Below are 16,006 nucleotides of genomic sequence, written 5' to 3'. Positions count from 1 at the left end.
GTTTCAGCAAGGGGGGATCGCCTTAAATCTGGCAACCAAAGGAGGTACTGCGGGATGGATGATGCTGGCACAGCAGATGGATGTGCTAGCAGTATAATTTGCAGGATTATAAAATTGATAATACTAATATGTATTGTTCTGGGTACTGCCTATATAGTGTAGTTAACAGATGACTATGTGTTAAAAAGATGTGGTACATACTGTATATATGGTTTGTCTATTGTCTAATCTGAGCATTAGGTAAAGTGTGACATTTTGAAGTGGAAAAAATTATATTTGTAATTCATCTTCATATTAATATCAATTCTAAGTCAGTATTTCCATAAAACATTGATTTTAGATGTTGTTAATGTAATCAGAGATCACTTCGAATAATCACCAATGCAACATGCACTGGTTTAATGTTTCTCTGGTGTATTGTAATCCAGTCATAAATATGATTTATAAGAATAGTGTCATATTCACCAATCATTTTATATGGGCCCTTGTAGGGCAAAGTATCTGAGGATATTCAAAATGTATCTGAAAAAACGAATACTTCAAGTATTTTAGGGAACTTCAAATACTTTCGGACAGATTTGTTTTTTCAATTAGTTTCTGAAGTTTTCAAGTATTTTTGTGATGTTTCATTCAAATATTTTGGGCAGTCAAAAATTGATCTGTTTTGACTAGACAAAAAGCTGGTAATACTATATATATATATATATATATATATATATATATATATATATATATATATATATATATATATTGTCAAGACTGGCACTTATATTCCTGGTTTTGCACAGACTGTAGTGCAGCAAATGTAAGGTCATCAAATATAGTCATGCACCCTGCTGTAACAGGGTGCGATTGTGAGAAAGGCGGAGCTTAAAAACAATGTTGCACACATCCATCCAATAGATACATCTGTATCAATAATATCATAATGAATTCTATCATAGAAAACATAAATAATCGTTTTATACCAGCTCTGTATGCTTTGACGACTGCATGGTTTGGGTGAGAATGAAGAAGGTTGTTGTGCATGGTTTGGGTGAGAATGAAGAAGGTTGTTGTGCATGGTTTGGGTGAGAATGAAGAAGGTTGTTGTGCATGGTTTGGGTGAGAATGAAGAAGGTTGTTGTGCATGGTTTGGGTGAGAATGACAAAGGTTGTTGCGCATGGTTTGGGTGAGAATGAAGAAGGTTGTTGTGCATGGTTTGGGTGAGAATGAAGAAGGTTGTTGTGCATGGTTTGGGTGAGAATGAAGAAGGTTGTTGTGCATGGTTTGGGTGAGAATGAAGAAGGTTGTTGTGCATGGTTTGGGTGAGAATGAAGAAGGTTGTTGTGCATGGTTTGGGTGAGAATGAAGAAGGTTGTTGTGCATGGTTTGGGTGAGAATGAAGAAGGTTGTTGCGCATGGTTTGGGTGAGAATGAAGAAGGTTGTTGCGCATGGTTTGGGTGAGAATGAAGAAGGTTGTTGTGCATGGTTTCGGTGAGAATGAAGAAGGTTGTTGCGCATGGTTTGGGTGAGAATGAAGAAGGTTGTTGTGCATGGTTTGGGTGAGAATGAAGAAGGTTGTTGTGCATGGTTTGGGTGAGAATGAAGAATGTTGTTGTGCACAGTCGATAAAAGTTACCACAGGTGCCTGTGGCCCAAGCCGATAATAGGGAAAGAAGAAGTGCACTCTGCAGAAATAATCGGACAAAATGGTCCAGCAAAAATATACAGTATATTTAATACAATAACAAACACATTCTGCAAAAAAAAAAAAAAGTTCACATGAAAGATGCTAGACAAGACAAGATCAAATGCTTCTGCTCATGCCCTCTTCAGTGCATTGCTTCCAGGACATGTTGCCTCAATCGCTTATAATCCATGGGCCAGGCCAACAGATTCTGACCCAGGATTCCATCAAGGTGGCTCAATAATGATTTTTTGAAAGGCTTGTATTCCTACAGTTGGAAAACGTGAGATGTGATGGTATTTTGTGCTACAGCTCCTATACTGACATTTTGTGTTCAGGTGTAAAATGTGTGAAACAAATGAAGGGTTTGGTGGGATGAAAGAAAGAAAGGTAGCACACAGCAAGCTAACAATACTGGAAAGCTATCACACATTTTACAACTCAAGAGACATAGACCTTTCAAAAAAATCTCTGTGCCCTGAGTTATTTCAGCATTTGTTTTGTAGATTTTCAAGCATTCCTGTTCCATCACCAACATTAAACATATTGTCAATGTCATGAAAAAACCTTTTGCAGTAGAACCTGAGAGGTCTAACCTGACAGTTATGGGCAGACCAGACAACTGAATGGGGTTTGAAACCAGAAGTGCAATATGCAAATTGTAAATAGTTCTGGCAACTTAAGTGTATGAGCCAATCAAACATTTGTGAAATAGCATTTCTACATCACTTTCAAAGGTATGAACAGTAGAGCATTATGGTGGACCTCCATTCCAGATTGGGCTCTACTACATACATTCCATTGTCAGTAATTTTGTAATTGCATTGAGGGTATACAATAAAGGCCTTAAATCAACAATGACCAGAATATTGTCATTCTAAAATAAAATTTTGGGCAGGGTTTGTATGTGGCACAAATTATCTGATGCAGTTATTTTAAATATACTGTTTTTTACAGAGGACCATTATTGTAAACGACAGTATCGGAGTACCAAACCACTCACCTGCTGTGCCTTTTCTAGCTCCTGCGGACACCAGGATGTTGTGTGAAAAAAATCACATAACCTTTATGAAATATTCAACTCACAGTAAATTACACCAGGAAGCCTGGGGTTCAGTTATAGAGTGATGAAAGCCTTTAATGTGTTGAAACCATGTAACATAATGACTATTAATAAGTAATGGCGAGACCAGTAACTTTAAGCAGATATCTTGATACTACTTGACACGTACAATAAAACACTCCATTAGTTAACATCTACTAAGCCTACTTTCTAATATTATTTTAGAAATTACTCACACTCACTTGTTCTTCCCTATAAGCCAGATGCAGCACAGGTGGTAGGTTGGCTGAACACTCTCAGAAGAGTGAATCAGTGGGGAAAGGATAGAAACTCTCCAGCAGGAGGTCATGGGGACATATAACGGTGAAGACCAAGATAACTGACTCCAAAAAGTATATCAGAGATATAATTCACACAGCTCTCAATTCTTCTTGGGGTCTTCTTTCTTCTCTCCCTCTCTCTTTCTCTTTCGCTCTCTCACTCACACTCGCGCGCACACACACACACACACACACACACACACACACACACACACACACACACACACACACACAGAGGCTGCAATCAGGATGCAACCTGGGAAAAATACCTACAGGCACTGACAAATATTCACTGACAACAATGAAAAAAACAATTCATGGATGAGCTGACAAGACATATCACCTCACAGAAACAAAGGCTAGACACACACGTATACACACACACACACACACACACACACACATACACACAAACACGTGCACACACACTAAATGCAAAATGTACTGTTAATAATTTTTGGAAAAGGACTGTGCTTTATTAGAAGGCATATTCTCTTTTTATTCCTTCAATAAGGATCCACTCCACACACAAACAGCAGAGCACCTGCTCCTGCTAGCTGTGAGAGGGAGAGAGAGAGAGAGAGAGAGAGAGAGAGAGAGAGGACAAGAGAGATAGAGAGAGGCCACAAAATACTTAAGTGCTACTGCCACCTACAGTAGGTGACCAGTGGATCCTGCATCACCTACATCAAAGAGATACTGCAAGAGCCTGCCCTGCCTCATCACACACACACACACACACACACACACAACAGACACACACACACACACACACAAAACACCGTAGGCGAGCTAGTGATGAGACTTCATCTTCGAGTGTTACCACATGGGATTACCTCCACATCGCTAATGAGTGTTTGCATTGATTGAATGCTTATTCATTAAGGAAAAATCAAAAGCATTTTTTTCTTAATTTTTTTTCTTATATTAATGCTCATGGAGAGCCTAAGCGCCATAAGACCAAGCATCATGCTTAATTAAAGAGACCATTAATTAATTGAAATAAATTGTTTCATGTCCTCCATAGCTGTGAGATCATGCTGACACAAGCCATGAATCATTAGGTCAGGGGAAAAAGCTTGCTTGCTATTTTTAGCAATAGTAACTTGAGCCAAACAAATCTGTCGAAAAGCACAACCAGAGACGCAATTATGGCAGTTCTCAAGAACAGGGATCTTTTCTAATTAAACTTTAAATTAAATTTTGTGGAATATGCTTGACTTCATGTGGAACATGTTGTTTTATTGGCAATTTCTCAATGTTGTCACTTGCAATTATATGTACAAAGATTCTGAATTTGAACTAAAGATACACTAGTCTTCACTAGTCGTCAACCCTTCAATAAACCCCAGTACTAAAATGAATAGAAACACAAGGATATAATTCAGCAATGTAAAGCCCATCAACATGTAGACATTTCCATTGATTAAAATAGTGTATCCTGTCCTGCAATTTGCAACTTTTGAAAGGAGTAAAAAAAGTTAAACGTCAGAGGAGAGGGGCGTAAAATTGATTTGCCGGAGTCTGAAGTGAACTGGCCTCAATTAGAGACACACTGCAATGCTCAATCCTCAGTTGGGGTGAAGAAGAGAAAGCCCCCAATTCGAAGCCTGCCACCACGAGGGGTAGAAAGACCCCCCGCTACCCTATTGGAAGGTTGCGGTGTCTTGGAGCGGCAACACAAAACAGGATCTTTCAAATTATATCCTTGTTTAGACTGATGATATTTTACAGGAAACACCTATGGCGAATGATAGATTTCCTCCTGGCTTTATCAGGCATAAAATATCCAGCAGGTAAAAAAAGCCCTTTGAATCTCCACAGGCTGTACTTTGAAGGCAGTACAAAGGGAAGTTTTCTAAAAAAGCACTCCATCAGCAGGATACAAATGAAAAACCCCAGAGATGAGACTTTGTTTAAGGTTGTGGGATTTCAATAAAGGGGTCTTAATGCACTCAATATAAGCCCCTTTATGTTAGGGTGTTTTGATCCACATCAAAATGTAACACTAGTTTTCCTCAGTGAATAATCCCCACTCTAAAGCTTCCAGAGTTCACACGCTCACTATTAATGTTAGTTAAATACCAGAGGTCATTGAAATGGCTGATTAAGAAAAAAACCCTGTTAATAGTTCAAACACGGGCCAACCACGCATGTTAATGAACCCTGTCAGCATCCCTCTTCTCCCTGTAAATCTGAATCCAATTTTCCTGAGAGTCTGATACAGGACCTATACAATACTAATATTGTGTGTTGACATCAACAGTCAAATTAATGGCAAATGAAATTACTGATTTTCTGATGTCCATAAAGTGTGTAAAGTTGCTTGACCAGTTCAAACCAGCTCCATACTCAACACCAGCTCAAGCTATGTTTTGAAACTGCTAGTAGCTCATAATTTAAATCTGGTCATAGCTGGATTTTACACCAGGGCAATGCTTTAATGAGAAGGGACTACAATCAAATTTTCAGCAGAAAGCATAATTGGTCAGTAAAAATAAAATGCCACGGTACACTCGTTAAAACAACACAGGACCATTACAAAAGTGCTGTATTTTACTGCGGATTCCTCTGCGTCATAAATCACTGACCTAGCATGAGTGGCCTAATGCATGTATTTTATGAAACCATGACAAATCCACTGCAGCATCCTTAATTTTATTTTTTAATACTGTGACATTAGACAAATCCTAAAACAAGTGCACTGAGTTCCAGTTTAATGAAGAGTTTATGTAAACATTGCACACAATAGACATAAAATATGAATTTGCTGTTATTAGGTGTCCAAAACAAGCAACTACTGAATGGTTTCCAACAAATAAGTCAAAACAGTCTATACCAAAAAAGCATTCCTTAGGTTCTACTGTCATTGGATATCAGCTACAATTGAGGTTCAATGGCTCCAGCCAGGGAGGTCTGCGACTTAAATCCAACATATTTAATTTCCATGTCTCCTCATCCCCCTTACCACTTCCCTCTTTCTACAATTATCTACCCAGTGGTGAAATTCAGTAGGGAATGCATTTGAAATAGCTTAAGCAAATGTACATTGTGTCAGACCTATCTTAATTTTTCTGAAAGAATACCCTACCCAGACACACATACACATCTCTCTCTCACTCTCTTTCTCTCTCACTCTCACATGCGTGCACACACACACAGTCTCCAATTTTCTCTCTCTCTCCCTCTCACATATACACACAATGCAGACACATAAACACACGCACACACACATACACACACAGAGACTCGTATTCTCTCTCTCACACACACACTGATAAATAATGCATTGTGGGGACATTTCTGTTGTGAGGCCCTTAACAGCACGTGAGCTGGAGGAGTTCTGTCAGGCCAGGAGCTGCAGATCTAACATGACAAGTGACTAACAAGTTCCTCCTGCTCCTAGCCTGCACAAGACAATGACACGGAGGTGCGGAGTGACTGCATCGCCCTGGAAAAAAAGGAGGAGCAGAGGGAATGATACAATGAAAAGAAACAGAAAGGAAGAACTGGAGAGAATTCTTTTATCTCCCTCAGAATAATTAGGATGTGTCGGATTGTTTCTAAGCTGGTGACTTCATTTTACAATGCCCCAGCGTTGTCCCTCTATTCTCCCACATCCCTGCCGAACACCCCCACCACGCCCATTCCCTCCTTCTACACACCCTCCCCCCCCCCCCCCTTTTCTCCCCTCACACTTGCTTGGCCATTCACGCTTGTCCCTAGATCAATATGAGCAATTCTTGGAGAAATACGATGTCTCCATGGCAACCGAGCCACAAATTCTCTGCAAAAGCAGTGAGACGGGTAGCGAGATCCTCCAAAGGCCAGCCCCGCCTCCGAGAGGAAGACCAGCCTATCACGTGGTAGATACAGCCGGCACAGTGCTTGTCTTCTCACTGAATTACAAATATAAGGTTCTGCGTTATGGTGCCATTAATGTGAAAAATGTTTTTCAAAATTGTCATTGGCATCAGCATCGTTATCATCAACATTGTCGAAACCAGCACATTTCATTTTGATTTTGGACTGAGTCAATGACTCTGAATGTGGACAATTGCATTTCACTAAGCATCTCTTAATCTGCTCTGCAGGAGATTGCGGAGTGAGAGCTGTTATTCAGCAGTATTCTTGGCCATATCATCTTGTCTCAGTAAAAACCATTAGAGGATGGGCTTTTATGTACAGTATATACACATGTGGAAAGCACACTTGTGTAAGTAAATGAGAACATGTAAGTGTGCTGTAGTGTGGTACCGTGCATATGTTCCTGGTGCGTGTATGTCTGTGATCTTGTCCCTGGTTATGGGTATGCACTTTGCACTTGGTTGTACGTTGCTCTAGACACCAGAGCATCTCTAGAGCATCTGCCAAATGGCAATAATGTAATGTAAATGTAATATGTGTGTGTGTGTGTGTGTGTGCTTGTGCATGTGTATGTGTTTTGTGTGCTTGTGCTTGTGTGTGTGCATGTGCGTGGAGCACGCCTGTCTGTTCTGCAGATTGATCTGACAGGGAAGCAGAGATATGATTTCTCCAGCCGGGACCCTGTCTCAGTTCCGCAGTGACCTGAGGGAGTTGACATGGATCCGATGCCACGCTCTCTTCCCGGAGAGCCAAATGTAGGCTGGGCTCCTTGGAGGGAAGGCTGGACAGGGACGGCATGCATCTGGCAGCAGTCACTGTCACGGACGGCCGGGAAATTCAGACACCTCAAAATGGAGCTGACAGGTTCCACATAGGAAGACTTATAGCTAGAGGGGAAAGAGGGGGAAAAACAAAGAAATACCAAGTGAACTGACACTTGCCTTGATGTCCCTGAAGTACAGTAATAGTTGATGACCATATAATTAAAGTCCAGTCCCAGTTTAACTACTAGACGAATAGTTGAACTACTTTTGATATGGAAGCATACAAAAACTAAAGACTACAGATCGCTCCACTTGAAGTTCAACTCCAAAGTGCAATGTTATTTCAGACAAACTTAAAAACATGTTTGAAGCAACAGGCCTCTTCATGAGCTACTCGTTTAAGACAATGAAACTGCTTATGACTAACTGAAATGATGACTTATAAGGACTTATTAAGGAGATATTTTTCAGAGGTAGGTCACCTCCACTCACATATAGCTGTAACCTAGGTGAAAGTTTTGGAGTTCAGTCTATCAGACATCCTGGATCTGTTTAGAAAGGTAGTGATAACAGAAAATTACAGTTTGACAATCTTCACTCAAATCTTGTGTCAAGCCTTCCCCAGCCAAACAGAGGGACACAGCCTTTTTTAAATTAAGCTTGTTTAACTCACCTCATACTACCGTACCTTCCAATCCACTCCCCCATTCCCCACAGCATTTTCTTTCAGCCAATGTCATATCTGAAGTATAGTGGATTCTTCATCAACTGACTTTTTTTTCCAACTGTCATGCAACACATTGCAGGGTTGAAGTGAAAACTTCCAAGATGGTAGATCTTCAGGAACAGGCTTGGTTACCACTTCTCTACAGTATTTCCTTGGGTACTGGGAGAGACTCCTAATGCCTCACTACTGAGGTAGATCCGAACCCAGTTCTGAAGGGCAGCATAACCCTGGTGGGGTATTTTTGTCATGCATGGAATCAAATTATATTTCCCATTGCCAAAGCCAGTGGCTATTGCTCTAATATAAGATGGCAAGACTGAGGTCAATGACCACTGTACCCAAAATGCACAGCACAGTATTACATAGCAAATGCTTTCTGCTTCACCATCCACTCAGCCAAACTGCCTTACACTGCCAAACTGCCTAAAAGTGCAGTGTCTTAACAAGTGCTTTAGTTTTGTAATAAGATACTAAGATGTTTTTTTCTTTTCGCTCAAGTAGAAAATATTAGGTTACTCAAATTATCTTACCTCATTGGCAATATTTTCATCTCATTTAACAAAAAAATAAAAGAAATAAGATTTTAAGTCTCAACATAAGACTAAAACTTGTTATTTGTTAGTTTTTGTGGTGTATCAGACAAGGTGTGTAAAGGCAGGTGTGGTAGGGCCCTGGCCCTCTGCCCCCTGCCCCGTTGCTACAGCACATTCATCGCCACGGCGACGGCTCCCCAGCCCCTGTCATATTTGTCACAATAACTTTTGCAAGCGTCTTTAAATGACTCTCACCTGGGCTGTCAGGGCACTCAAAGACACATCCGTCACCCGCTTCCTGCCGTCCCGGCACCTAGCCACGGCCCAGCCACTGTCACGCCTCACCGGGCTGACGGGAGCTGTGAAGGATCAGGACACAAAAAACGGGAGAGAGAAAAAACCTTGAGATATATTTGCTTCTAAAAATAAACCTGGCTTCTTTGTCTCTGTCCCACCTCTTTCTCTCTGTCCTTCTCTCTCACTCACTCTTTCTTTCTCTCATTCTTTCTCACTCTCTCTCTTTCTCTCTCTTTTACTCTCTCCCTTTTTCTTTCTCTCATTCTCTCTCTTTTCTTCTCTCTCTCTGTCCCTCTCTTTCACTCTCTTCCTCCCTCCTACTCTCTCTCTCTACAACTCCACAGTCCTGAGGATATACCTTGTGAGCAAGCGTAATAAATTGAAATAAGTAGGTCCATTTAAGTGCTTATTGGCAGATGCGCAATTAATTAAGGAAATCTATACTGCCGGCTTCATCTAAGGAGAGGCAGGTTCAAGGTGTTGTCAGCACACCAAGGAGCTCTCTGTCGAAGGCACTGCTGCATTCCTACAATCTGACCTGAATTCATATTCTATACATATGCTCTGTAGGAGGTGGCATATTTAGCACCACCAGTGTAATTAATCCTGAGGTGACTACCTGAACCTTGGTTATCTTTATACATAAATATGGCTACACTTCCAAAAATTGAAAATATATTTGTATGAATGATGAAAAGATGTGATATGATTTTTCTTTGCAGAAAACCACTGTATGAGTTATAGATGGACTAATACATACCAGGTTTTTATGTCATTAATAGCTATCTAACCTGAGCTGTCAGCTCAGTTATTTAGGTATTACTGCCAGCTATATAGCAATTACATTACATTTTTTCATTCTTCTGAGGTACAGCGAGCCACCACTTCTTAGTAGTCTAATTTTGAACAATAAATGCTAATTATGGGATACAAATTTTGCACTAGAAGCAGTTGAGCTGGGTACTTCTATTCTCCACTATTCTCCCAGAAGTTTACATCTCAGAGCTCCAAATCACCCTCAATACCAAAAGGATTGTATGTCTGTCTACTCATTCTTGGTTTGAAATTGTATTTAATATGGACAGACACCAGTAAGGATTCACACAGGGAGAAATGGTTAGTGTCATCAGTTGTGAGCACTAGGGCTACTACACGTTCTGGTTTTCCTGGGATTGTTCTCTTTTTTTGAGTGACTTCCCCGGAAAATGATTAATGTCAGAGTTCCAAATAAAACCGGATTCTTCCACCGCTATTCTGTTTTTTCCTCTTTATGTTTAGACATCCAATCCCATGTCTGTAAAGAGGTAAAAATGAGTAAAACACAGCAACAATTAGCCATATGCCTATACTTCTTTTTAATTGGTAGCAGAAATATGAAAGTTTACCTTATCACCTAGCAACTGCAGCACGGGCTGTCAGTCTGGTGCATGCATTCACTTCAACGACCCCACTGTAGGAAAGTTCAGCTAGCTACTAGCCTAGAGGTAATCGCCTAATACTTCTGATTTATTTATTTTTTATTTTGTCGGTTTTATTAAATGAGGGGAGAGACGGGCAAGGAGGATGAGAAAACAAAATCAGACAAGCAACCAGCAAAAAAAAAAAAAAAAAAAAAAAAAACATGTACAACTCAAACTGGGAAAAAAGAGAGCACTTTTCTGAATGGATAATTGCGCGTCACATGTCCCGGTTTTTCACAAATCAAATGTGGCAACCCTAGTGAGAACTGTGCACTCCAGCAGTTAGCCAGTACCAGTGTAAATGCCCATCAAAGAACTATAATTTTCATGATAAATATGAATGTTTTAAAAATTGCTCTGACTCAAGGGGATGGCGGAGTCCGCACCACAACTATAATGACAACAATAGTGATGAACGATATCATTGGGATTACTTTCAGAGTGATATTTTCCTGCTGCACATGAACACTGACAGCCAATCAAAATCCATCTGATTTTACAGAATGTCATGTTAAAAATGGCAGATGACATAGCCGAGAGAAGAGTTTTAGTTATTGTTATTTTAGTTATTGTTATTGTTCATCGTTGTAGATGCTCACATCGTTATTGCTATAGCTATAGTTATAGTTATATAAACAGATGTTGCATGGAAATAAAAACACTAAAATGACATCTCACAGCAGTCTTACAGATCCTGCGGGCTCACAGATGGTGGGTCCTGTGCCACACAGTGCCCAGGTTAACCGTGGACATGGCACAATGGTAACACACAGATTGACTGGTTCACACTAATTTACTTCACACAAATTCCATTTACCACTGCACAGATCCCCCGAAAACAGCCTGTTATGGTCTACATAGCCCCTCCCCCTTCTTTTTCTTCCTCCTCAATATTTTTAACAACAGGCCAGCTTGATGAATCCCGACCCAGAAAATGGTTCACGGATTGAGGATTGGGGCAATCAGGAGTCCTCACAGCTGGGTCTCTGCATTGGGCCTTGAGATCGTCTCCCACAGAGGGCTAACAAGCCTGAATCCTCCACGCAGAGGACCTGGCCACCAAAAGTACACTTCAGCTGGGAGGAAGCCTATAACTTCATTCAGAGATTTCAGTTATGGCTCCATAGAACTGGCAGGTTGAAGTAAAGAAGAAAAGAAAATACTGATAGCACAATATAATGGAAATAAAATGAATATATGTTTTTAGTGCAACAGGTTACACTCTCAGAAATGAATAGACTAAAATTGCTTATGGTACTCTATAATAGGTATATAAAATTATATCCCTAGCCAGCAATATATAATCAATTTGTACCTTTTTTCTTGGAAAGTATACTAATTTATACCCAAAGGGAACAAATACTTTCAGGGTACATTTGGGAAATTTGATCCTTGAAGAACAAAAATGTACCTCCACTGTTACTTTATTTCTGAGTGTAGACATAATTGGAAGATTAGCCCTACTAATTGAGGATGTAATGATACAATATTCGTAGCATTAGCTGGTACACTGTTTTGTTGTTTCTGTGAATTCACCCTTGTTTTAATTTTGCAGTAGACAGTAACAAAGAAATAGCTGTAGATAGGGTCAAAGTACAATTTGTTGATGGTGTTAACAAAGTCGCTTTGTCAGTATCTTAAAATGTTAATGTTTTATTGTCCAAAGTGTTCTCCAAAGTTCTTAGAGTATTGTCGCAAAAAAAGACAGCAATATTAAGAGTCACAGTCGTGCCTCTGTTAGATAATGTCCGAACCACACTTGCATGCAAAACACGAAAATCGTCAGCCTCATTGCTTCGCCGTTCTGGGATCAAAATCCATGAAAAATCTTTTGGTAAGGTAAACACGCTATTCCAATTAATCATGAAAAATCTGTTTGGTAGTTTTTATTAAATAGATGAGTGCAAATATTAGCATTTTCGTAAGAGTTTTTTTTTTTTTTGCCAGAATCTCAATGTGTCTGATCTGAACACCGTGTACTGTAACTTTTTTTTTATGTTCTTGGTTACTGTCGGTTGCATCTCACATAAACACAAAAAGTGAATAAAGTGAAAATATTTTTTAATAGCTTTTAGTTCCATATGTCAATTGTAGTGGAAACATTACACATTCAATTCTAAATCAAATTTTATCAAGTCTGCGTCTGCTGTGAATTTTTGGGTTTTGCTTCAGAAACTGCATTTCTAATGTCACCCCACAATGGGGTTGAAGTTGGGAGATTGAGCTGGCCACTGCATTACCTCAATCCTTTTTGTCTGGAACCAAGATGTTGTGTCTTGTGTGTTTGGGGTCGTTGTCTTGTTGAAACACCCATTTCAGGGGCATTTCCTCTACGGCATACGGCAACATAATCTCTTCAAGTATTTTGATGTATTCAAACTGATCCATGATCTCTGGTATACAATAAATAGGCCCAACACCATTGTATGAAAAACATCCCCAGACCAAGATTTTTGGACCCCCATGCTTCACTGTCTTCACAGTGTACTGTGGCTTGAAGTCAGTACTGACATGCTGTCGACAACCACTGGACCTGAAAAGAACAATTTTACTCTCATCAGTCCACAGAATATTACGCCATTTCTCTTAGGGCCAATCAATGAGTTCCTTGACAAATTTTAACCCATTCTGCACATGCAATTTCTTCAACAATGGTTCTTTACGGGGGCTTTTTGCTGATAACTTAGCTTCGATCAAATGTCTTCTGAGTGTAACAGCACTTACAGGAAATTGTAGATCATCTTAGATTTTTCTGTAGCTGATGAATGGCTGAATCTTAGCTATTCTGACTATTCTTCGATCTGTTTTAACAGTAGTTGCTTGTTTCCTTCCGCGCATTTCAGGTTTTTGTTGCCATTTTAAAGCATTTGAGATAATTTTAGCTGAGCATCCTATAATTTGCTGCACTTCTTTATATCATGGGGCGGCCTGTAACGTAGTGGTTAAGGTAAATGACTGAGACCCGCAAGGTTGGTGGTTCTAATCCCGCTGTAGCCACAATAAGATCTGCACAGCCGTTGGGCCCTTGAGCAAGGCCCTTCATTGCTCCAGGGGAGGATTGTCTCCTGCTTAGTCTAATCACCTGTATGTCTCTCTGGATAAGAGCATCTGCCACATGCCAGTAATGTAATGTAATGCATATGTTTCCCCTCTCCGATCAACCAACAATGTTTGGAACGGCCCATTTTACTTAACAATTCAGAAGGAAATATATTTTGTGAAACATTTGCTTCCTTTCTTCCTTAATAAAGGACAATTAAACTCCACACTGCTATTATTTTGAACACGCCCCTTGCAATCAATGAGTCAATTACTCAGAACAAGCATTGTGCATGTCATGACAGTTTGGTCTGTTGTTTTTCTATTACACTACTACATCTACAAGTAAATTATTTGCCATGCAGAAATATCACTACTACTAATAACAGTGGTTAATCAGGTTACTGATGTTTTTAACACAACTGTATATAGCAGAAAGTACTCACTGAAGTGGCGGAGTAGTCATGCAAAGAAATCCGTTTTTTAAATAGAATAAAATTATCAGATCTCATGCAACAGTAGGCTAACAAGTGCTTGAATTTTCAAATTGACCGGTTTTCAGGTTCCCTTGCAAAAGAGATTTTGGCCTCAATTGGGTATTCCTGGTAAAATAAAGGTGAAAAAAAGAAAATAATTGCATAGCGTGGGCTGAGGGGGTGTCCGCTATGCCAGTGGCTACAACCAAATACATAATCCACTCCCCTGTTTTAAATTGCCAAATTTGTTTGTTGCATATGACACACAAAAGAAAACTGACACAGTCTGGGTAGGATGATATGCATGATAATAATGACACAAAGATTTGGCTAAATTTTAAGTTCCCTGCCATCTCCCCTTTCTGGATCTGGATAGTGTCAGATTTTGTGGGTTGAGTTTTCATAGTAGCCTATGAAACATACATTGTTGTACAGTGGAGGAGGGTGGAGTTTTAGCTGTTTTGTTGCTTCGAGAAATGGGACAGTGGAGGGAGGGAGTCCACAAAGATCAGTTTCTGGGGCACGGAGTAGAGGAGGGTGGTTGTGGATTTAAGGGGTATGCACTTACCGGATAATGGGATGCACACGTTGTCATGATAGGCTATTTCTGACCTCGTTCAAGATGGCAGTTAGCTTAGCTAACATTAGCTATTTATAGCTAGCCAGCTGGTTAGTTACTAGTAGCTAGTGATACAACAGTACAAAGCTTTAATCAAGCTATTCAACTGAAATAAATATTTATGTATTATCCCAACTAATTTGTTACCTACCTACCTAGTTATCTTTCTATACTTCAGGCTTAAGTTGCCCTGCTACTCTAACATTATGTCTTTACATACATACCCACAAAAAACATCATCTCTGGTTAGTCTGTAGCTATTCTAGCCATCAAATGTCTTATCAGTGTTTCTTGTTGGGATAGCTAGCTAGCTCTATGCTTAGCTAGCTAGTCTATATCAGCTTGGTGGTAAAGTAACGTTAAAATTACTAATTGCATTAGCTAGCTAGCTATGTAAAATTGGACAAGTTAGCTAGCCTCATCAACGGCAAATTCTAGCTAGCTAGCTATGTTATCCAACTAGCTATTGTCCTATAAAGCAACAACAGCAGTAGACTAGTTCTCACCGCCATTGTAACAAAACAACATTGCCTTAATGTAAGGTCTCCTACAGATATCAACAGCTAGCACATCCTGGCATGAGGCATGACATTTTCTCTGTTCATTCTCTTTCATTGCCCACCGCTATATTAATTACATGGATAGCTATCATAGCTAGCAAATAGGCAGAGCTAGTTAGTAACTGGCTTTGATCATGCTGTAATGTTAACTAGTTTGAACAGTAAAGTTAGCCAAATTTCGTAACCCAAAGCATTCATGAATTAAAAAAACAACCGACCCTCAATCACAATGAACATAAGTCTGACTTTATTATTTTTATCCTTAACTTTGTACAATTTTACTACAGCAAGCTGGAAAGAAAAACTTAATATGCTCACGCAACCCTACAGAGGTTTCACCACGTGCAGTGCCATGTAATTCTAATAGAGGGAAGGAGGGTGAAACTGATGTAGGATTAGATGGATGCATTTTTAAATATGGTGGGTGGTCTTTATTTTTTCTAAATTTAGTTTAAAACAAATGTTAAAAAAAACACTTGCAACACTTGCAATGGCACAAGCCAAACGGTAGCTAAAAGTTTTGCAAAATCATGCATCAATGCTTCCGGACAATTACCATAACTTCAACTATTTCATTTTTGACTTGGTCCGGAAAAGGAGGAAAAGAATG

This window comes from Conger conger, chromosome 6 (genome assembly GCF_963514075.1).
Source record: "Conger conger chromosome 6, fConCon1.1, whole genome shotgun sequence".
In the NCBI taxonomy this organism is placed as follows: domain Eukaryota; kingdom Metazoa; phylum Chordata; class Actinopteri; order Anguilliformes; family Congridae; genus Conger; species Conger conger.
This window is presented reverse-complemented; position numbering follows the sequence as displayed.